Below are 22,765 nucleotides of genomic sequence, written 5' to 3'. Positions count from 1 at the left end.
TGGAAAAAAGGGTTTGACACTTCTGGAATGTTTAGCATCTTGTGAAATATAACTTGCTGGGCATATTTGAAAAAGTCTGTGGTTGCCTTAGCTTGTGGTCTATAATCATCTTACTAATAATTAAACTATGCAAAAATCTGGTATTACCTAAAGGTTTATCAACCGGAATTTAATTTAACTGTAAACTCTGCCTTTAAAAGATACTGAAATTACTATGGTTGTAACAGCCAACATAAAGGCGCACTAGTGACTGAACTTAGGACCATCTGCTCCTAGGGCTATAACCCCAAAGAAACCATAGTAAGGGAAAACTGAGAACTGCTTCCTGGTATCTAGGACATAAAAGACTCTTTGCCAGGGCAACAAGCGCTTGTGAACAAGACAGTCAGAAGAGAGACCCCCTTGATCACTCTACTCATGTTACCAAAATTCTGTAGAGATGACAGTTTCCACCACTATTCAGGTTTCAATTTGTGGTTATTCTAAATCTGGTACTGTATTTGCAATGCAGTTAAGTGATACTCAGAATGGACTGCTTCATACTGTGTTACTCCAGTTTTCAAACAGACAGCACTTTTTTCCATCTATCAGCTTGGACTTTCCCCACCTCCCTATAGCAGGACTCTTCTCACCTTCTCTCCTCCCCTGTTTCAACACTGTGCATAACAAGATGAAATAAGAAAAGCAGCAGGATTTCAATTTATTTATGGTGAAAAAGAATACTTAAAAACCACATCTTTGGGTTTTTATCTTCTATTGTTTGTCTGACAATTTTTAACTTCCATTGTTAATATGGACCTATGGTATCATTATATAGTTTGTTTTTGTATTTTTACATAGCATTTCAGTGATGCTGAAATACGTACATCTCCGGAAGACATGTTTATTAGGTGTGAATGTACACTTCAGGGTTCATATGTTGTTTCTGACATCCTGTGATGTTTTCTTCACTGAGCTTTAGGTTTAAACAAGCACTCGGGAAAGCACAGTTCCAGGGCAGCCTGCAAGGCTCCGCAGAGCTGCCCAGCCCACGGCCCTCCGTGGTGGCTGTACAAGGGCACTAGTGAGCAGCACCGAGCTGGCAGCTCCAGGCAGGTTCCTGCCAGGCAACAAGCAGCACTAGCCTGCAAGCAGGGCTCAGCTTACACACAAACCTCAGGCCATTTTTTTCCAAGTCACTGCTTGGATACCATTCTCTCTGTTTACGCTAGCCTGTGAGGCAGGAAAGTTTTTTCCCCATCACACCTAAAATTCAGGGCTCATTCCAACTGGCAAAGTGGAGCTCATTATCAGCTGGCTTTAGTTTTCAGTTCCTGTGCAAATTGCGCTGTGCTTGTGATGATACTAAGCTAAAGTAAATGCCAGGCTGAAAACAGCTTATCTGCTGCCTGATCACGGACGAAATTGGCAAGTGGTTGGGCTCATACTTCCTCATTTTTTTTTTGTACTTTGGGTGTCAGCGCAGGATATCATTGGTTCATCTAAACTCACTGCTAAATAAGCAGTTTTCTTCTCTTTTTCATCTGCTTGTTAGATCTGCAAAAGTAAGATCACATACACAAGGCCATTGCTTTCAAATTTAAATGTCACAGGTTAAGCATATAATTATGTAGTGAATCATACATTAATGCAGAAGTTACTGAAATTTTATCCTGAAGTACAGTGTAACTTTTTTCCTCATCACAGCATCATGGGATAGCGTTAGCAATGGGAAGAAAAACTCAGCTACACAAAGTAGATAAGCAGGCACTTCTTTATTGCAGCAGTGGGGACATGGAGGATAGCTCCGCCCAACGTGTCCAACTTAGTATCAAAATCCATCAGTTTTTATATACTTTTTCTGTCGAGTCATTGTTACAGAAGTTCTTTTACATAAAATGCATAATATGCTCACTATTAAATTTAACCTTTATAATGATTGGGTTCGTTGGTTACATAACCTTACCAATGTTCTTACCCCAAAACAATCATTGGTCAGTTCTACCTAACTCTACTGATTGGAATTCTTGATCTTCAAATCAAGATGGGAAGGATAAGGGGATTTCCAAGCAGCGTAACTGGTGTCCATGACAATCTCCTTAGTTTCTTAAAACAAAACATAGAAAAACCTAGTAACTTCCTGGTAAGGTTTCTATGGTTAGCTATTTCAAACTTAACAATCCTATACATTGTGTCACAATTTTCTACTTCTTAATCAAACCTAACTCTTCTATGTGATCAAATTTTGATTACTTTATCAGAGTATTTGCAACATTTTCCCTCTTTGAAAGTTTTGAAAATAATTTCAATACTTTCATCCTTCTTCAAAATTTGATTATTATTTTTATAAGCATTATTAATACTCTATTTTATTCATTATATGCTGGTGGGAGCCTTGGCATCAATTCCTTTTCATCCTGTTGTCTAGCCACTGCTTGGATAATCATTCAATTAAATTAGTTTTTGTTGTTTATTTGTTTCTTTAAACAATAGTAGATCAAAATAATTGTTAAAAAGACTATTAACAAGACTAATACAGTGCTAATCAGTGATTTTACCCATGAACTCAAATTCCATCCCAATCCACTGAAGATTTTATCTATCCAAAGTTTCTTGTATGTCCTGTTGAAGCCTTTGAGTATTTTCTTCTATCTTCTCCAGTAAGTCCGTCATGCTCCCCATCTTGAGTCACATCGGAATGTGTATGCGACAACGGTCAATTCTATCCTTCAGGTATCCACAAACCCCATGTTCTTTGAGTAAGAGCATATCTAAAGCCATTCTATTTTGTAAAGTCATCCTCAAAGTCCTGGTCACATTTGCCAACCTTTCTACCTATCCTGTTATTTGATATATCCATTCTCTGTTCCTATATGTTGCTAAAGGAGTCAACAAAGACTCTAAGGCCCAACCAATTTTCACACCAGTCCAAGGTTCATTCCATTTCTCATCTATTGAATATTTGGGTTTATCTCTTGGTAATGGTCTTAGTAGGGATCAATACCATTTGTAAGGCATCTCTTTTTGTGACATTCCTAGCTGTTCTATCTGCCAATTTATTTCCTATAATTTGTTTTGTATTCCCTGACTAATGTGCTTTACAGTGCATGATTGCCACCTTAATCAGTTTCTGGACTGCTTGTATTAATTGTAAAATTTCTTCCTTATATTTAATGCTTGTTCCTTGAGAGGATAATGATCCTCTTTCTTTCCATAGAATTCCATGGACATCTACTACACCAAAGGCATATTTTGAATCAGTCCAAATATTCACTTTCTTTTCCTTGCTTAGCTCTAATGCCCTTGTCAAGGCTATCAGTTCTGCCTTCTGAGCTGAAGTTGTGCAAGGTAAAGAATTTGCTTCTATGACAGAATTTTCAGTTGTCACCGCATATTCTGTGTAACAAATTCCATTTTCCACAAAGCTGCTGCCATCTGTATACAGGTCCTGATCAGCATCATCCAGCAGTCTCTCTCTTAAGTCTTCTCGACTGGGATAAACATGTTTGATGGTTGCCAGACAGTCACGTTCTAGTTGTCCTTTCTCCTGTACAGAACTGAAAAAGACTGCAGGGTTAACCAGGTTAGTCATTTTCAAAATTACATCATCTTGTTCTGTCAGAATTACCTGGTACTTCATCATTCTGCTACGGTATAGCCAATGACCCCCCTTTTGTTCTAAAACAGTGATCATCATATGTGGTACATATACCGTTATCACTTTCCCAAAGTTAATTTTTGAGCTTCTTGTATTAACATCACTGTAGCAGCAACTGCTCAAAGGCAGGTACGCCATCTTCTACTTACAGTATCCAGCTGTTTGGAGAAATACCCAACCGGTCTCTTCCAACTTCCCATTTTCTGGGTCAGCACCTCGAGCGCAAGATGTTGCCTTTCATGAACAAACTGAAAGTCTTTGGTTAGGTCTGTAAGTCCCAATGCTGGTGCAGTCATCAAAGCCTGTTTTAAGACCCAAAAGACTTTTTGTTGCTCTGGACCCTACACAAATAGTACAACCTTTTGGGCTTCATATAACATTTTAGTTATCAGATCGTAATTCATTATCCAGAGTCGGCACCACCCAGCCATTCCCAAAAAGGTTCTTAATTCATTAACATTTCTTGGCTCGGGAGTACTACAGATTGCTTCCTTACAGTCTGTTCCCAATTATTGTTGTCCTTTGGAAATTTCGAAGTCCAGATATTTTACAGTCTGGTTCGCTATCTAAGCCTTATTTCTAGATACTTTATACCCATTTAGACCAAGAAAATTTAAAAGGTCTGTTGTTACCTTTATACCGGTTGATCTTTCTTCTGTAGCAATCAAAATGTCATCCACATATTGTAAAAGCAGATGTCCAGGTTTAGCTTCTGAGTCATTTTGTTTCCACTGTTCAAGTTCTTTTGCCAAATGGTTACCAAAAATCATTGGACTATTCTTGAATCCTTGCGGTAATCTTGTCCATGTTAATTGCATTTTTCGTCCTGTTTGTGGATTTTCCCACTCGAAAGCAAATACTTTTTACTTTTCTTTTCCAAGGGTATCCAAAAGAAAGCATCCTTTAAATCAAGCACTGTAAACCACTGATGATTCTCTCTCAATGCTGCTAAAAGTGTGTATGGGTTTGCAACTATAGGATGTATGTCTTTAACCATCTGATTTGTGGCCCTTAAGTCTTGAACTAATCTATATTCACCTGAAGGTTTCCTTACTGGTAAAATTGGAGTATTATATTCTGATTTGCACTCTTCAAGAATCCCATGCTCCAAAAATTTATCAATCAATTTCTTAATTCTTTGTCTAATCTCTGGTTTGATTGTGTACTGCTTGATTCTTACTGGCTTTGCCTGTTCTTTCAACTCCATTTTTACAGGTTGTGCTGTCTTTGACCTACCAGGTGTGTCTGTGGTCCAGACTGTAGGTATAACAGCTTCATCCACTTCCTGTGGTATTTGTTCCTTGACTTTCTCCTGGATCATCAATATTTCCCCTGTCTTTGATTCTGGTATTTTCAAAAGGATTTCTCCTTCTTCAAAAACTATTTGTGCATTTAATTTGGACAACAAATCTCGTCCTAACAAAGGTATCGGACAATCTGGCATGTACAAAAATTCATGTGTAATTGCCTTATTTCCAAATTTTAAATTTAGGGTTGAAGGAATGGTTTATTTTCCTGTTTCCCAGTCACTCCAATTATATTAGCATTTTATTTCCCAATTTCCCTTTACAAGTGTTCAAAACGGAATATACTGCTCCCCTATCTACTAAAAATTCAACTTTATCATCTCCCAGCTTAATTGTAACCAGAGACTCAGCTGGGTTCCCCTCCAGTCCCTTTCATTCATCTAGAGTCATTATCCTTGCAGCTTCTTGCTGACTTGTTTTCAATTTAGGGCAATCCTTTTTCCAATGTCCATCCTCCCTGCAGTATGCACACTGATTTATCTCTAGAGGTACATTAGGTTCCCTGTAACCAAAGTTTCTAAAACCTCCTCTTCCTCTAGCTCATCCTCTTCCCCTTGCCACGCTCCCTGTTAAAACTTCTATTAATCTACTTTCCCTAACCTTTTCTTTGCTCTTCTTCCTTTTCTCGATTATTATAAACTCCATGTCATTTCTAGCATTTTATTTAAATTTCTTGAGTTCTCTCCCTCTAATTTTTGGAGCTTTCACCTTATATCAGGCGCTGATTGTCCCATAAAGATAGAAGCCAATTGTTTTTGTTCTGCCTCAGTTTCCAATTTTAAATCAGTATATTTTCTAGCAGTCTCCTTCAATCTTTCCAAGAACACAGAGGGAGATTCATTCTTATCTTGCTTTACGTCATATAATTTAGACCATTTCAAGGCTTTTAGCATTGCATGCTTTACTCCATACAACACCCATTTTTGGTATCTGTTTAACCTTCTTCTGTGTTCTGTGTCATTCAGATCCCACCAGGGATCCCCTGAAGGAAAACTCTGTTCCAAAGTTCCAGAGAGTGTTTCATTCATATGTGCTGCCTCTGCCTGTGCTCTTCCAGTTATTAATACCATCTGTTTTTCAGTACTGTCCAATAAATTATCCAATATTACCTACAAATCATTCCAATCAGGATCCTGAGTTCTAATAATTGTCTCTACAACTCTTCCTAACCTCTCTGGATCTTCTCTATACACCCCAGCTGCTTGTTTCCATGCCATGAAGTCCGTGATAGAAAACGGCACTTTTACATATACTGGCCCATATTGTTCTACTCCCTGTCTCAAGGGAGCTAACAATTGAGATTGTGTCTAGTTGCCTGAGACACTGGGGTATGAATCACTACTTCTGGTACTTCTTCTACCTCATTCCCTATTCTACTGCTATCTGGTTCCATTATTCTTCCTGATTCAGTACTCCTTTCCCATGCACGTGAAGGAGGGGGATCTTCTTCCTGCAGCAGGGCTATCTCTAGTTCTAAATCCATTTCATCCTCCCTTGGTACCATACATCTAATGCACCTCTTTCCAATATCACAGGCTGGACAACAACTCTTTATTTTCTTATTTTCCGAAGTTAATGCCATCGCTAAATTATCTTGACTAATTAACTTACATTCTTTTTGCCAATCCATTCTTTGTCTTAAATAAAAGAACAAATCTACATATGGCACTTCGCTCCATTTACCCTCTCTCCTACAAAACAACATTAACTGCAATATAGTATAACTCAAAGTTCCGTTCGTTGGCCATTTTTCCTGATCCTCCAAAACATACAAAGGTCACCAATGATTACAATATTCAATCATCTGACTTCTACATAAATCGTCATGCAATTCACCCCAATGTGCTAATAAACACCCCAATGGTGATGTTTTTGGTATCTTTTCGTCTGATGTCAGATTTCCAGAACTTTTGCTTTTAAACAGTTTTACAGATCCTGATGCCATCACACAACAAAATACTCAAAAGACAACTACCAAAGTCTGACCCAGCACAGGCGACAAAATACTAAAAAGGCAATTATGAAAGTCCAACCCAGCAATAGTTTTCCCTTTTGACTTACGGGCGGACACCTAGGCTTTCAATGCAAACAGGTACCCTCTGAGCCCAACCCTGCGTAGCTTTCGCTGTGCCTTACAGGCAGGCTATCCAAATCAAATTCTGAAAGAAGTGCCTTACCCCCTTTTCCAGGGAATGTTGTGAGGAGCTTTGTGAGTTGAGGGCGATGGTTCTTCCCAAGAATTCCTTGGTGCTGGCCGGAGTTCAATCAACACTCAATGTCTTCCAGTCTCACTTGCAAGGTCCCATCTGGGTCGCCAGAAACTGTTAGCAATGGGAAGAAAAACTCAGCTACACAAAGTAGATAAGCAGGCACTTCTTTATTGCAGTGCTGGGGACATGGAGGATAGCTCCGCCCAACATGTCCAACTTAGTATCAAAATCCATCAGTTTTTATATACTTTTTCTGTCGAGTCATTGTTACAGAAGTTCTTTTACATAAAATGCATAATATGCTCACTATTAAATTTAACCTTTATAATGATTGGGTTCGTTGGTTACATAACCTTACCAATGTTCTTACCCCAAAACAATCATTGGTCAGTTCTACCTAACTCTACTGATTGGAATTCTTGATCTTCAAATCAAGATGGGAAGGATAAGGGGATTTCCAAGCAGCGTAACTGGTGTCCATGACAATCTCCTTAGTTTCTTAAAACAAAACATAGAAAAACCTAGTAACTTCCTGGTAAGGTTTCTATGGTTAGCTATTTCAAACTTAACAATCCTATACATTGTGTCACAATTTTCTACTTCTTAATCAAACCTAACTCTTCTATGTGATCAAATTTTGATTACTTTATCAGAGTATTTGCAACAGTAGGATTCTGGGATCCTATTATTAGGAAGAATATCAGCTTTTATTTTAAAATTTGTTTATTTTAAAATAATTATTAGTTTCACAGATGTATATCAAAGCTAAAAGCAAGCATACCCTAAAAGGTTAAACATTAAAAGGCAAGTGGACAGCAGATTCGCTTTCCTTTACTTTTGTAATCATTTAAAAGCTGACAATTCATTTTCTGGTGTATGTACTCATGAATGGCTCTCTTGGGATTGACAATGCTGGAAAAATTTTCAGCAAAAATTAGTCTAGTTTTTCAAATTTCTATGTCTAACTAGCCTCTCTAAAAATAAAAACCCAAAGATTTTATTAGCTTTATCTTACTCCAAAAGGCAACCTCTAGACTTTTAAGGGGATACAGTGAATGTGGGGGAAGCAAGAGGTAAAAAATATGCATGTCCTTCCCTCAAGTACAGTACTTTTAGAGGTCCTACAAGAACAATGTATCAGCATTGTTAGATCAAGAACTCATTGCTTTAAATAAATAAAAAGGATTCACATTCCTAATTTTGACGTATTTCAGAATTCAACAGTAAAAGGGACAAATTCACAAAAAAATGGTAATTCACTAAAATCTTAATAAAACTTCATTGTTCTAAATGTTATGAGTAAAGGCAATATAGTGTACATCTTTTCAAATATTACAAACAATTCTGATAATTGATTCTGCAAGTTGATTTTGCATTTGGAAAGGCTGTGATCCCAACTTACTTTACTGCTTTTATTTTCCTATCTAACAATAGTTACCTGCAGCTGGATTCCACTGTATTCTCTATAATCACCATTGTTACTACAGCCCAGTGAAAGCAGGCTTTAATTTCTTTTAAAATAAAACCTGCTTTAGATCTCCTTTGGCAAACCTGTAGCATTTTCACACGCCAACTCATACTCAGTATTCTGCTTGATCTTGTTTCATAGTACGCTTCATAGTAGCATGGCCATAATAACAAGGATATGAAAACTGTTAAAGTCAAACAGTTCAACTTCGTTTAAGTTCCAGCCAATGTCATAAAAACACTATGTGCAGGAGTATCAGAGGCTTTCTTCTTTATTTTACAGTGCTGATGATCGTACTTTCTCAGAAGGTTTAAAAGCTAGAGTTTTACATCTAGAATCAGTCATCTCAGTAAACTAAATAGCTGCTACGTCATTACTGTTTGCCATGTGGTGAGTAAGTGCACCAAGTCTTTGCCTGTTGAATAGCTTGGTCTGCAGCACTTTGTTTCTCTGACTATAAACCACAGGGTTAAAGCATAGTGCAAACAACAAAACAAGAAAGGCTGATAAATGTAAAATAGTGTTATCAGGGTGTCTTCCAACAGCTGTTATCAGAAGTAGCAGAAGATGCATACTCATTTGCAGTCCATGAATAATGATAGTTTTTCTGGCCTTTTTATTCAAGCTATTTAAATGGCCAGCATGTTTTCCTTCCCTGTAGAAGAGGCAGTAGCTAATTACGATTGTAAGAACTACAATTAAAACAATTCCAGCTGTTCTGGCAAAAGTAGCTGCAAGCACAGTTGGCCAAGGAGGTTCTGTTTTGGATATATCTTCTGGTCTTTCTTTTATGCATTCTATTAGTATGTAGTGGGTTTGCGTGGCAAGGTTTTGGGGGGGGGGGGGGGGCGGGTACAGGGGTGGCTTTTGTGAGAAGCTGCTGGAAGCTTCCCCTATGTCTGACAGAGCCGAATGCCAGCCGGCTCCAAAACAGACCCACCGCTGGCCAAGGCCGAGCCCATCAGCGACAGTGGTAGCGCGCGCCACTGGGATAACAGATTTAAGAAGGGAAAAAAAAAAGTTGCAGCAGGCACAGAAACTGCAACCGGAGAGAGGAGTGAGAACATGTGAGAGAAACAGCCCTGCAGACCCCCAGGTCAGTGAAGAAGGAGGGGGAGGAGATGGTCCAGGCGCCGGAGCAGAGATTCCCCTGCAGCCCGTGGGGAAGACCATGGTGAGGCAGGCTGTCCCCCTGCAGCCCAGGGAGGTCCACGGTGGAGCAGATATCCACCTGCAGCCCGGGGAGGACCCCACGCTGGAGCAGGGGGATGCCCAAAGGAGGCTGTGACCCCGTGGGAAGCCCGTGCTGGAGCAGGCTCCTGGCAGGACCTGTGGCCCCATGGAGAGAGAAGCCCACGCTGGAGCAGGTTTTCTGGCAGGACTTGTGACCCTGCGGGGGACCCACACCGGAGCAGTCTGTGCCTGAAGGACTGCACCCCGTGGAAGGGACCCATATGCTGGAGCAGTTCGTGAAGAACTGCAGCCCATGGAAAGGACTGACGTTGGAGAAGTTTGTGGAGGACTGTCTCCCGTGGGAGCGACCCCAGACTGGAGCAGGGGAAGAGTGTGAGGAGTCCTGCCCCTGAGGAGGAAGGAGCGGCAGAGACAACGTGTGATGAACTGATCGTAACCCCTATTCCCTGTCCCCCTGTGCCGCCTCGGTGGGGGTAGGTAGAGAATCCGGGAGTGAAGCTGTGTCAGGAAAAAGGGAGGGGTGGGGGGAAGTTGTTTTAAGATTTGTTTTTATTTCTCATTACCCTACTCTGGTTTGACTGGCAATAAATTAAGTTAATTTTCCCCAAGTCGAGACTGTTTTGCCCGTGACAGCAATTGGTTGAGCGATCTCTCCCTGTCCTTATCTTGACCCATGAGCCCTTCGTTATATTTTCTCTTCCCTGTCCAGCTGAGGCGGGGAGTGATAGAGTGGCTGCGTGGTGCTTAGTTGCTGGCTGGGGTTAAACCACAACATAGTAGTAATAGGCAAATAGCTTTAAGCTTTGTTACAATCCAAGAACAAATGATTACTTAGTGTTTCACTGAGTGCACCGGTGGTAAATATTGCAAAGGCCCGCATATGCAGCAAGACACTGGTTAAGTGACATCAAAGTAAAAGCTTTTCTACCACTTGCTCCTTGTACTCCAAAGATTATCCAGATTACAAATTGTGAAGTTCTCACATCAAGAACTTGTACTGTATAACAGACAGCACCAAGGTCACAGAAGAGGGAACAACAGAGGAGGTGATGGCACAGGGGAAAATACCGAACTTCTTTCTTCCTTTGAAAGCATTTTCAAGTTATCTTTGTTATTAGCAACCTAACTGAAGTAATACAAATTAAATCAATGCTATAAAGGGATGTTTTTTACTACATATTCCATATGCAGTGATACTAAGCATTTTCCTTCTGATGAATTACTGAACATGTTCATGATCTTTAAAGCCAGCTCCCAGGTCCTGTGAAAAAAAAAAACCAAACCAACAAAACCCCCAAGGTATCATAATTTGTACAGTGAGCTGGATGGTATTTTCCCCCACAACCACAAGCATTGTTAGCAGCTATTCACAATAAGAGAGGTTTGTCTGCACACGCTTGTTAGCTGATTTTACTGTAACCTTTACATGGGATATATTGGTTTTCATGGTTGAAAGAGTCTCATACCAGAACCTGTAAAGCGTATCCTTAACTGTCTCCTTTTGATAGCTATTTAGCAGAAAGATGAATACAGAGAGTATGGAAATTAAAAGTATCCTCATCATAAAAAGCATAATTTTTGGTAGCTAAATTGATTCATTTGATGCTATTTCATAGGGCAAACCAAGAGAGAAACAAATAAAGAGAATAAGATGCTCGCTGAACTTTCTTGATGGTCCCTCAGTTGGCAGATGGGTAGTGCAGGGAAATAAACTTGCAATACAATAACCCTAATGGCTAAAATATTTCAGCCTCCAAAATCATGATTCTAGAATCTTTCACAAGTACTACATTTACTAGAAAAATAAAGTACATTCATGATAGTATCTACCTGGCATTTAGTAAGATATAATCTGCTCTGAATGTTTGCTTTCAAATATCCAAATAGATGACCGTTCTGAACAGCATTGTAGATAAAATTTTAGTCAGCAGGATGTGATTTTTCATTTAAAGACAAATTGGCTTTGCCAATTGTCACTAGCAATTGGCTTTACTTACCAACTTAAAAAAAAACCCACAAATGAAAAACAGATAAATGTAAAAGTTATGTGCACAAAGTCTTTGAAACTATTCTGTTGTAAGCATCAGTCCTCCACTGAAGTTTAGCCATCTCAGGGTCTTGTATTTCTGATATTTCAATGCCTCCCCAACCTCGAATATTTTCTTAATTTTATTTAAATGCAGAATCTTTTAAATGCAGTCTTAAATGCTGGGTTTCCTTGAGATAACTTGCAATTTAATTTGTGTTTGATTTTCAGGCATCTTTAATAGATGCTCCCTGCATTTAACCAACACACACATTACTAAGAAGACTGAACTTAATACTTGAAAACAGAGACAAGCACTCAAAGAATGATATTTTAGAGGCAAGGAGGATACTGTAAATGATCTGAGGAGTCTCAGCTTTTTCCGTGTGACCATCAGCTAAGAAAGTATGTATGTACACAGATACTAGAGTTTAAGCCTTTCCAAAGCAGTTAGATAATTTGGGTGCATAAGTCCTGTTTTCAAAAGTCATATAATAACTTTGATGCAAATTTCATTTTGCTCATGGCTAGCTGTCACTCAACTGTTAGCCACAGGCTTACTACAGACAAGCAGGTTTCCAGGCTAATATGGCTGCTTCTGAGAACACAGTGGCCTCATTTTTATTACATCTAAGACCAGCCTGTAGTTGGTTATTAGATAACAGTAAGCCATAAACACAGGTACTACATATAGTTTCTGACTTGACAAAACTGTATAGCTAGATTTTACATAATATACCTACAGTTATCTTCTTCAAGAATACTTCTGAATACAGACAGTACATGGATGAGGCATAGTCAGCATCTCCTTACTGAGTCTGCATGGTGCAAGAAAGTGACATGTAGTATCCATAGATATATGTGGCCTTTGAGCACATGAAGAAGAGATAAGCATGCTTTAAAATCATCTACACATGCAGCAAAAAGTTTTGGGAAAAACAGAGAGTATAGGAAGTTTATTTTGATGAATGTATCAGGGACAGACATTGCATGTGTACTTGCTTTTCACAAAAAGAGAAACATTAACATTTTCTTTTATTTAAACAAAAGGGAAAGCAGTGGCCAGCGACTACAGCTTCCCTCACAGGAGGCAGAGTCACCTCTACCTGTCACCCTATTGACACTAATGCATCACTTCAGAGTTATGGCTCCAAAGCTTCAAACTACTCCACACAGGCCAGCTTCTGTTTTTACCAGGGTTCTGTGCAGTCATACAGCTTCGGTTCAACAGTGCCAACACTGGCATCTGGAGCTATTTTTAAAATGCACCGCATTGTCACAAAACAGTGTCCTGGTCTCCTAATATAATCTGTTTAGCAAGTGGGACAGTTAGCTACTTCAGCCAGAAATATACATATACAGTAGGCACTCTGTCTTCCATTTGTTGTGTACAAGGATGAACTCATCGAAAGTATGCACTAAATACACAGAAAACTGCTATTGTTTTTGCTAGAATATGCAGAATAGACAAAGTAAAACTAAACCGCTGTCTCCTGTGGTTGTCAGGGGCCCTAGAAAGTTAACTTCATATGTGCATAAATAACTAATGCTTTGCTTAGTCATTTGTCTATCAGTTGGTCATCTCCTATCTATGGGCAAAAGGAAACAGTAGCTTAAGGGCCTTATCTGCAGTCAAGATCTGTATGCTGATTTAGATCAGTATGCAGGCATACTGTAAAATTTCAATTTATGAATTTTCACAGCTCTTGTAATGGAGCCATGGGGCCTGTTCACACAAGTCTTTACCCACAACACATTCAAGCATGGCTTCACACCCAGTGTGGGCAGCAGCTCCATGCTGTCTGCAGTGCTCCTAGTTGGCATTTAACAGGAACCTCAGTTCTGTGCTTAGATGCAAGATGGCTATTAGGAGGTAGTCTGCAAAATCAGAAGGATCTTTAACAGGGCGTGATCAATATCAATATGTCTTACCGCAGTGCATCTTTTCTGAACAATACAACCCAATTCAATACAGACGCTCAGGATTATCATATTACAGCAAAACTTTCACATGCTACATATCTTTATACTACCTGTCTGTTTAGAAATTCATAGAGTATTTTCACCTATCTAATATTTATATCACTCTTTGCAAAAGTGAAATTTTTTTTTGTTTAAAAAATGCAAGATTAAATGCATAGTCTGGGACAGCAGAGCCTTTTTTGACTCAGCATATCAGAGTCCCCAGGATTTTCACTGGAAACTTGAGAGTTGAGGCACTGGGATGGAAACAAGATTTTGTTTTCATCTGCCACAAAGGCAATCACTGTCTATTGCTCTTATTTAGATTGGACCGGCTTTACACTAGTGTGACTCTATTAGCTTAATAGTAATTATGTGTGGGTGAGAAATACTGAAACAAAGCCCCACAGGTTTTACTTGCGTGGCTGAAGAAACAGGATTTCTGAGATGCCACAGTTTTAAGCCACCTTTGAGCTGTCCTCATTTGGTAGACTATTCAGCTACCAGAATAACCAAGAGCAGCCTTCATATCATCCTGGCAGATACTGAGAGACAGATTACCCTAATTTAGCAGTTTCTCTAACATTTCATGGGCTTCACCACAACAATTCCAGGACATCTTGTAAGGTCTAGATTGCATATTGCTCAATGCCACACTGATACCTTTCTAGGATATTCTAGGAATTTTTTTTCTAGGACTATTTCTGTTTTTCTAGGAAATCTTCTGTAGCCCTCTGCCATAGTTGAAGGAATTTCCTGGTATAGAATAGAAGTCTTCATCTTGCAGATTTTCCAATATTAAAAGCTTAAAAAATGTTAACACTGGATTTAATAGGAAATGAAACCTGTTTATGCATCAGCAATGTTTACAGATGAAGCTAAAGCTTCTTTTTAAAAGCATCACAGATTTCATTTGGAGTTTTTAATTAGACTATCTATAGAAGCAAAGCTCTTCCATTTTGGGACTTACACAAAATAATAAACCCATGATATATGTTAGTTGTATTATTTCAGGCACTACTAATGGGCATTACACTGATAAATTAGGAAAGATTTAAAGGAAATTAAAACCAGATCTCCACTCTAATCTGTTTTATACTATCTTTTATAATTGCTACATCTATTGACTTTCAAAACTCCATACTAATTTTGACTTAATATGTTTACAAATTTTTCATAATCTGAGTCACTGAAAATCTGAAAGTTTGGTCACTATGGAAATAAAAAGATTTATAATACTTATATATTTAGCTGCTGAAGAGGTCTGGTAATGCAAATAAAACAGAATACACTCTCAGCAGAAGGAAACTCCACCCTCTCAAGATGGGCAGGCCAATCTGACATTCAGGACCTCGTATTTACTAACTGCTCAGCCAGTATCATGGTGAAGTGTCTGTATCTAAGGGGACTATGTGGTCCTTCCTGCAGTCAGTGATGCTGCTATGTGACATGAGAAGGAGCTCCCCTTTCAACAGTGGCAGTAGCTGTGACAGTACTGACTCTACGCTGTCTGCTGACAGCATGGAGGGGATTTCACCTACCTAAAAACAGGCAGCTATAGTGTGTCCCACCTTTCAACCACTTTGTGCTCCAAAAGAATAAGGGTCTCCTTATTCTGACAGCCCCATATGGATGTCTTGGGCAACTCAGGATGTTTTAAAAGGCCCTGGAAGCCTCTATTTAGGAAACTGAATTTCATCCCAAACAGCACCATATGAACAGCTCTGATGCTGGCCTAATTCTAATTGTAATCCTAATAAGAGGGAGATTTCAAACAAGAAAAAAATGTGGATTACAATGTGAGTTGCTAGGAAGGCATCACTTGTGAAGAGGTCACACTGATGTTCAGACAAGGTATTTCTAAACTGTTCATAATGTTATGAAACTGACTGGATCTAATTCTATTTGGAAAAAAACTCCAAATTTGCAATATGTCTGTAGGCTTCTCTGCCACCTATGTGATATAGTAACAACACACCAGCAAGAACAATGTCTTGTTGCAAAACAGGACAAATACAACCACCATGTTATTTAAAGACAATCATCTCTCTACAGTGCAAAAGTGCCTTATTTACGTACATTGTGATGACTTCTTTCCTCTCAGAACTATTACATATGTACCCAGAATGTTCTATTATTTATGATCTGAACTCCTGATTTCTGATTTTTCATTTCCTCCTGCCTGGGACCACAATGATACTCATCCTAAGTAAAAACAAAGGAAACCTAGATGCCTGGAAGGACACTTTCTGACTTCTTTACTGTCTTTAGATGTAAAAAACCTACCAGAGATCAAAGTACATGATGCCAGAAAATTATGTATAATTCCTGCTAACATAACAGGTTGTCTTCCACTGAAGCATAAGGGTACTGCTGGTTTCAATGGGACAGGACTGGATCGAGATGGAAGTGTGATTGCGGGATTTGATGCTAAATGCTTTCTAGCTTGTATCCCCATTTTATTCAGACTCATGAGAAAGAATGTTGTTAACTATAGGTAAAAAGTTAAGAAGATGGGACACATTCAAAAGTATTTTGGTTTTGTACCAATAATCTATTCTGAAATTCAGGAATGTCATTTGGAGAAGTTTCACAATACAAAAAGAGTGTAGGAACACAGTGAACTTAAATTATGAGAATGATGATCTAAAAATAATTCAGAAGTAGGAAAATTTGGTAATAAGGCAATATTTAAAGACATATGTCATCAAATCTTAGGGAGCAGACTCACTGAAGAATATCAAGATTAATTTTCAAATATATCCTGCAGAGTTTAAATATAAAAGTACATTTTCCAGGCGCAGTTTTTCTTACTACTGAGAAGAATAATCTGGTGTATTCCCATTCATCTGAAGTTTAGGCTACTGGGTATAGTTTTATTCTTTCAGTGTCACACAAACTGTAGTCTTAAATTCAACCTTTTATTTTTAAGAGTTTCATGTAGAGAATATCCAGGCTTTTATTTGGAAAACATGAGTTTAAAAAAAAGAGATAATATGCATTTCAACAGTACACTCATGCCTATCAACACCTGATAATTAAAGGAATATGATATAATTTGATTGTATGTTCAAAAAAATTAACCTACCTTGTATTTTGTCTCTGTTGAAACTGGAGTAGTTCATGCTTCTGTTTCCTTCCCTGTGTTGTTAAAATACTGCTCATCGTAAAAGAAGAAGCAAAAGAAATTAAAAGAGAAGCTAAAATAAAGAAGCTACTTTAAAAAACAAAACGTCTAGGATGTCTTTACGTATTTAGAATGTAAATCTTTCTCTAGGCATTTACAATGTTTTTATGCCACCACAGACTCAACCAAAAGAGTAATAGCAAGAGATACAAATATTGTCATAAATACAATAGCTTCACAGCTATCATAGATTTACCATGGTTGTCTGAATTTTTATAGAAACAGAAGAAGTAACAAAACTCAGATCCTCTGCTTAGAATGTAATTCTCCTAATTAATTAGTTGTGTTAAGTAGAATACCTGTTAATAGCCTATGGCATATGATACACAATTGAGCTGCTCTGATTCTCCTTCACAGAAAAGGGAACATATACACCCATTGTCCAAATTTTTTGTTATTTGGGGAGGACGCTCTATCATTCTGTCAATATTCTTTGGGTTCCCAATATATTTTCTACGATTCCTCTCTGAAAATTTTACAAAAATCCTTCTTCCACCCAGGTACAATAGAAAAAAAAGAGCTTTTGGTATTTTTCTTATGGCATGAATGATATAAACTATTTAATTGCATGTAGTTCACCTCACCTGTCCCTTAAACAAGCCTTCAAAGCTGTTTCAAAATTTTCTAAGAAATGCATGAAGTGTTTCAGAAATAAATCCTCTTAAAAAATGGAATATTAAAAGTAATATGAGAAGGAATAGGGAAAAGAATAGCCCATGGGAAATAGGTTGAGTGATTCTTACAAGGTCATGGCACTCAGTAAGGTAAGTATAGATAATCAAGATGAAAGATGTGATTGAGCAAGCATACCTCCTTATACATCAGCACTACCCATTCTCACTGCTTATTAGTCAGTTCTGCATCTGAGATTGGATCGTTGCTGTTTTTATAAAGTACTATGGCCTTCCATTTGTCCAGGGGGTTTCAAGAGAGCATCTTCTAAGTGCTGTAGAAATAAATACATGTAAATAACAATATAACTGAAAAATTAACTCACCTTTAATGAAAATTCGTTCCTGGGACTCTCTTAATCAGTTTTGAGAATCTCAAATGTACACAGTGAATTTTAACTGTGGAAGAAAAACATAAGTGGCTTGGAAAATGTGGATTAAACAACCACAAAACCTCCAAATTTTTGATCCAAATTTTGGTTCCAAGCCTTAGAATGACAACAAAAAAGCCTTTCCCCAAAGCAGATGTCTATGAAAGTCCTAAAAAGTTAGCTGGAGCATTGTGATGGTCTGACAAATTATAGGTAATGTCTCAGACATTCGATAAAGAACTTTGGTGGAGAAGATGGCCTCTGTAAAAGCACCGGAGTTGTGTGAACAGGAAAATGTGGCTGGAGGAGAAGGCCCCACAGAGGGTGGGACGGTGCTTCTCCAAAGCCACAATTCCTTATCTTAAGCAACCATGAGAAGAAGCACAATATATGCACCTGGAGGAAAGGCCAGATAGCGGTCATGCCTGCAGGGAGAGAGAAGCAATTCCCCAATGACCCCCCAAGCCCACCGACCCATTTTCAGAGAATCCTGGGAACGCGAACTGCGCATGTCGAGACCACCGACTCATCTTCTGGAACACTCCTGAGCTCGCACTGCACTTGCTCAATGATGGCAAATTCCCACCTACAGGGGCAGACCCTTGAGGTATAAAAGAAGGGAAGACGAGTTCTCGGTGTGCACCCTCCAGAACTGGATCTCTAGACTGGCTGGACCAACGCTGGACCCAGGACTGGTGAAATGCTTTTCTTCTCTCTTTCTTCCTCTCTTTCCTCCCCTGCCCCAGTCCCTACACCTCATCCTTTTAAACATAAACTGTTGACCAAGTCTGGGACTAGGAGTGAGCTCTAGCTGCCCCTGGGCTCCTCTTTGAGAAGGAGTCTAGAAAGCAAGGGGGTCTGCTCTGAAGCTCATGACTCAGTGGAGGGCTCTCCATATTTTCTTCTTTGAATTTATCCCCAAATAACTAAGGCTTATGTATGGTTAGCATGTGTTGTACAGTTCACTGACACAGTTTTGTTCTCCTTTTTTCCACTTCTTTTTCTACACCTGCCTTCTCTTTTCAAATGGCGGCTTAATGACATGATGCACGGTTCATATTGGTAAGTTCACTTGTACTTGGGCAAGGTTAGCTTGGCTGAATAAATGTTGATTGTTGTTTGAACTTCCCTGGTGTTGTTTCACCTCAATTCTGACTAAGGAAATCCACGAACCTGAGTCGCTCCAACCTCGGGATTCGACAAGCATGCCTTGCTTTGTTCATGTTCACTACCAGCTGCAAACTGGTATCCTGTGTAGAAAACAGCAGCAAGCAGGGATATCTGCACCAGAATATTTTGTGTAACGACAAGGGCACTGGGTAAAACATGTCTACCATCTTCTCTGACTTGCCCTTGAAAGCTCCTCCTTTGCTCTAGCCACCACGGATTTGCAGACAGAATTTCCTTTTGTGGGTTCCTCATGCTGAGCATACCTTGTGGCTATCTCCATGCACAGTATATGCTGAATCTGACTTACATTACTACAGTGCACTACCTTTTGTTGGTATTTCTCAGACCAGGGCTTGTGGCTTGAAAGGGGCTGCAACGTGCTTTCAGCAAGACGCCAGTGCACTTGCCAGCTTTGGGCTTTTTTTGGATACAATTATATGGAATTGGGGTCATAAAATTATTCTGGTTGATGGAACAGATGGAACACATCTGAGAAGCAGGTTTATTGCTATTTCTGAGAAAAAAAACCACTAGGCGATATGCTGCTTATTACCACCTTGAGTGGTACTGCAATTACTAGTATTCCCCTTGTCAATATCAAAAGGTAAGGGCAGAGAGGATGGGGGCCCTACATCGGTCAAGTTATTGTCAAGCTGAAGATTATCAGGATACTGTTACTACAAGCAGTCCTCTCCCAGTGACGGTGAGCAAAGACTGCAAAACTGGTAAGGAGAATTGCAACAACACAAAGCCTGCTTTCAGCTAACATCCTACAAGAAGCCGCTACCAACATTAAATTAGCAACGAGAAGCAACAACATGCAAGTTAATGGGTATGCGCTGAGGCAGTGAGCAGGCCTTTTCATAGCATAGCGCATTTGGGGTGTGCTGTAATTGAGGTTTGCTAGGTGTGCTGCAAACTCAGGAAGTGCAATTTGCACCTCGTTGTGCCAGAAACGGAATGAGTCAGATCCTTAAAGCTTCAATTTTAGCTCTGCTTCTGCCTCCTCATTGTTCTGACTAATACGATGTTATCATAGCCATGCAAGTATGGTAAAAAGCAGCTGCACAGCGTCTAGGTTAGAGCAGAGCCAGGCTCACGCTGGTGTCAAAGCTAAAAAACACCCACAGATTTCAGTGGAGCAGCTGCAGGCCACTCCAGCTAACTGTAAGCAAATAAGTTATTAACTGCACTAAGAAACACATAAATCAAGATACATTTAAAAATACAACACACTGTACTGCTATCAAAGCATCAGAAGTCATTTGCATCTCAATTTTTAGGTGTCAAATTTGAAACATCTTAAAGCGGCCAGAAGTTCAGATGAACTAAGCAGATGGACATAAGACCTCTAAAATATTAAAAAACTAATAATCCCCCAAAACAAGAGACTTAAAATAGGCATCAACTTGAAATGCAAATCTAGCTCTTTAAACATAAGGGGGAAAAAAAAACCCCAGAAAAATATTCTGTATCATTTAGGCCCCAGATGTGCACACTGCAGGATTAGTGTCATACATGTTAACTTGTTATGGACTTGGTCCTGTGTAATAGGCAATAATGAAACTGATGTTTTTCATGAGAGAGACTCTCTCTATAAAGACTTCCTGGCAATTTTCATAGTCAGTGTACACATTTACTGAATCCAGGCTTCTTTACAATTTATTCCATTATTTATTATAAATAAAGTATTTCACAAAACATTTATCATCACTGGCTAGGACTTTTTTTTCTTCTGTTTATAAATGAACTTTAATTAGTGGTGAATGAAACTGAGGGTAAAATTAGTTAAAATAATTTAACATTTGAAAGATTTAGTAACAGTTTTCTTTCCCTGTGTTCTCCCACTTGAAACCATGACTTGGCAATCAGGTGATGACTGTTCTCCCTTCTGATTTTGCGTAAGTCAAAACCTTGGTCTGACAAATGATACTGTGAGAACAGTTACCTAAAGCCGCCTGGAGCTCTCTGGCAGAATCAGGCCAAGGGACTTGATGCGAACTGTACAAAAGGTAATGAGGGTTTGCAGTTGGCTGTTGACAGAGTAAGGTTAGATTTGGTTCTATAAAGCTGCTGTAACTACGGAAAACAAAGACCTCATCATTTAGTAGTCGTACTAGTTAGTCCACAACATTTTCTTCTTAAAAAGTGAGGATAAGGTCAATCCTCACCTCCCCAGAAGAACTGCAGGGAGAACATCCAGGGCAATTTAACTTTGACACAAAGGTCAGACATACACTTTCTGTACTATATTCTATACTCAAAATACTGCAGCCGACAGCAAGGAACCCTCCCTTCTAGCAGATGTCAGGTGTGTTTCGGTAAGTATTGAAACCATGGATAGATCTCTGAGCCTGATGTGAACACCAGAGATTCTAAGGTTTACTGCACGCAATTTGTAACCCCCTTAGAGGCCCAGGATTATCAGCCTTACCCGCCTATCAAGCATTACCCGCTTTTTGGGTCAAAGAGTCATCAAAATGGGGTCAGAGGACTAGCTCATTATTTCCAGTCTTCTCAGCAGTCTGCTCCGCGTCTCTTGGCTTCTCTGTGACGTAAATGGCATTGTTTGTGAAACAATGTAATGTTTATAATGATTTGTAAAGCACTATGAATTGTGCATACTAAAGATACTCAACAAGAGTTAACAGCTGTTATTTAGTGCAACAAACTTTTATAAAATTCCAAGGATACAGACTATTTGTTGAACAATAAACCCCCTTTTCCTATAATGGCCTTACTTAAATCACCTATCAAAACGTCAGTAAGTCGACAACAGCGTAAGATAAATTAATATAGGAATTAAAAAATATTTTAAATCTTATTTGGTACATCTGAAGCAGCAGCTTTTTCAGATGGATTTTGGTTAAAACAAGTATTTTAAAAAGTGTATCCTTACCAAATAATTCAACGTTCTCAGAAACCATAACGTGTCTGATTCCTATGTGACCTGCTGTCACTCCACTGATCTAACTGGCATCACTCCCCATTCCCGCCCGCCCCAAGAGTCCGGTATGTCACATCTGCATGGGACGCACTTTACTGAGCTGCTGTTTTCATCCGTGACAAATTAAGGTTAAAGACGTGCCACATTCGGGCTCCTGGAACACGAAGCAAGCAGCCGCGAGGGTAGGGTCCTCTAACGGCACGACTCTGCAACACCAGCCTCCCCGCCCAGGCCTGCGCCAGCGGCCGCCCGGCGCGGAGGGGCCCCGCGGCTCCGGCCCCGCGGGGCGCCGGGCCGGGCCGGGCCGGGCCGCGCCGGGCGGGGCCGGGCCGCGGCGGGCCGGGCCGCGTTGGCTGCGCCAACAGCCCCCCCTGCTGTGGCGGCCGCCGTCGAGGCCTCGGCTCCTTCTCCTCCCGGAGGCGTCCGGGTTTGGAGGGGTCTGCGATGGCTGGCAGCCGCAGAGAAGCCCTCGCCCGGCACAGCAACTACGAGAGGCAGCGGCTGCCGCCAGCGGCCAGCGCCTCAGGGCAGCAGTATCGGCTCCGCCTGGGTACCGGGGGAAAGGAGCAACCGGAGGCGCAGAAACCTTATTATTTTTAGGGACGGTGACATGTA

At 39.8% G+C, this 22,765-nt stretch overlaps 1 long non-coding RNA gene across 3 annotated transcripts; it reads right to left on the bottom strand.

The window, feature by feature from the left end:
• Positions 1-1,097: 1,097 nt before the first annotated feature.
• LOC138686852 (uncharacterized) lies at positions 1,098-22,428 on the bottom strand. 3 transcript variants are annotated; one of them, XR_011326172.1, is made up of 4 exons: positions 22,242-22,428; positions 17,989-18,061; positions 16,893-16,961; positions 1,098-3,536 (listed from the first exon to the last, which is right to left on the bottom strand). It is a non-coding gene; the product is annotated as an uncharacterized lncRNA (long non-coding RNA). The 3 variants fall into 3 exon arrangements; XR_011326174.1 differs by having other exon boundaries at positions 16,893-16,945; XR_011326173.1 differs by lacking the exon at positions 1,098-3,536 and adding an exon at positions 10,728-12,660.
• Between the last annotated feature and the right edge of the window lie 337 nt (positions 22,429-22,765).

The sequence above is a fragment of the Haliaeetus albicilla genome, chromosome 9 (genome assembly GCF_947461875.1).
Source record: "Haliaeetus albicilla chromosome 9, bHalAlb1.1, whole genome shotgun sequence".
Classification (NCBI taxonomy): domain Eukaryota; kingdom Metazoa; phylum Chordata; class Aves; order Accipitriformes; family Accipitridae; genus Haliaeetus; species Haliaeetus albicilla.
The sequence above is the reverse complement of the archived record's forward strand: the minus strand, read 5'-3'. Positions and strand labels throughout refer to the sequence as shown.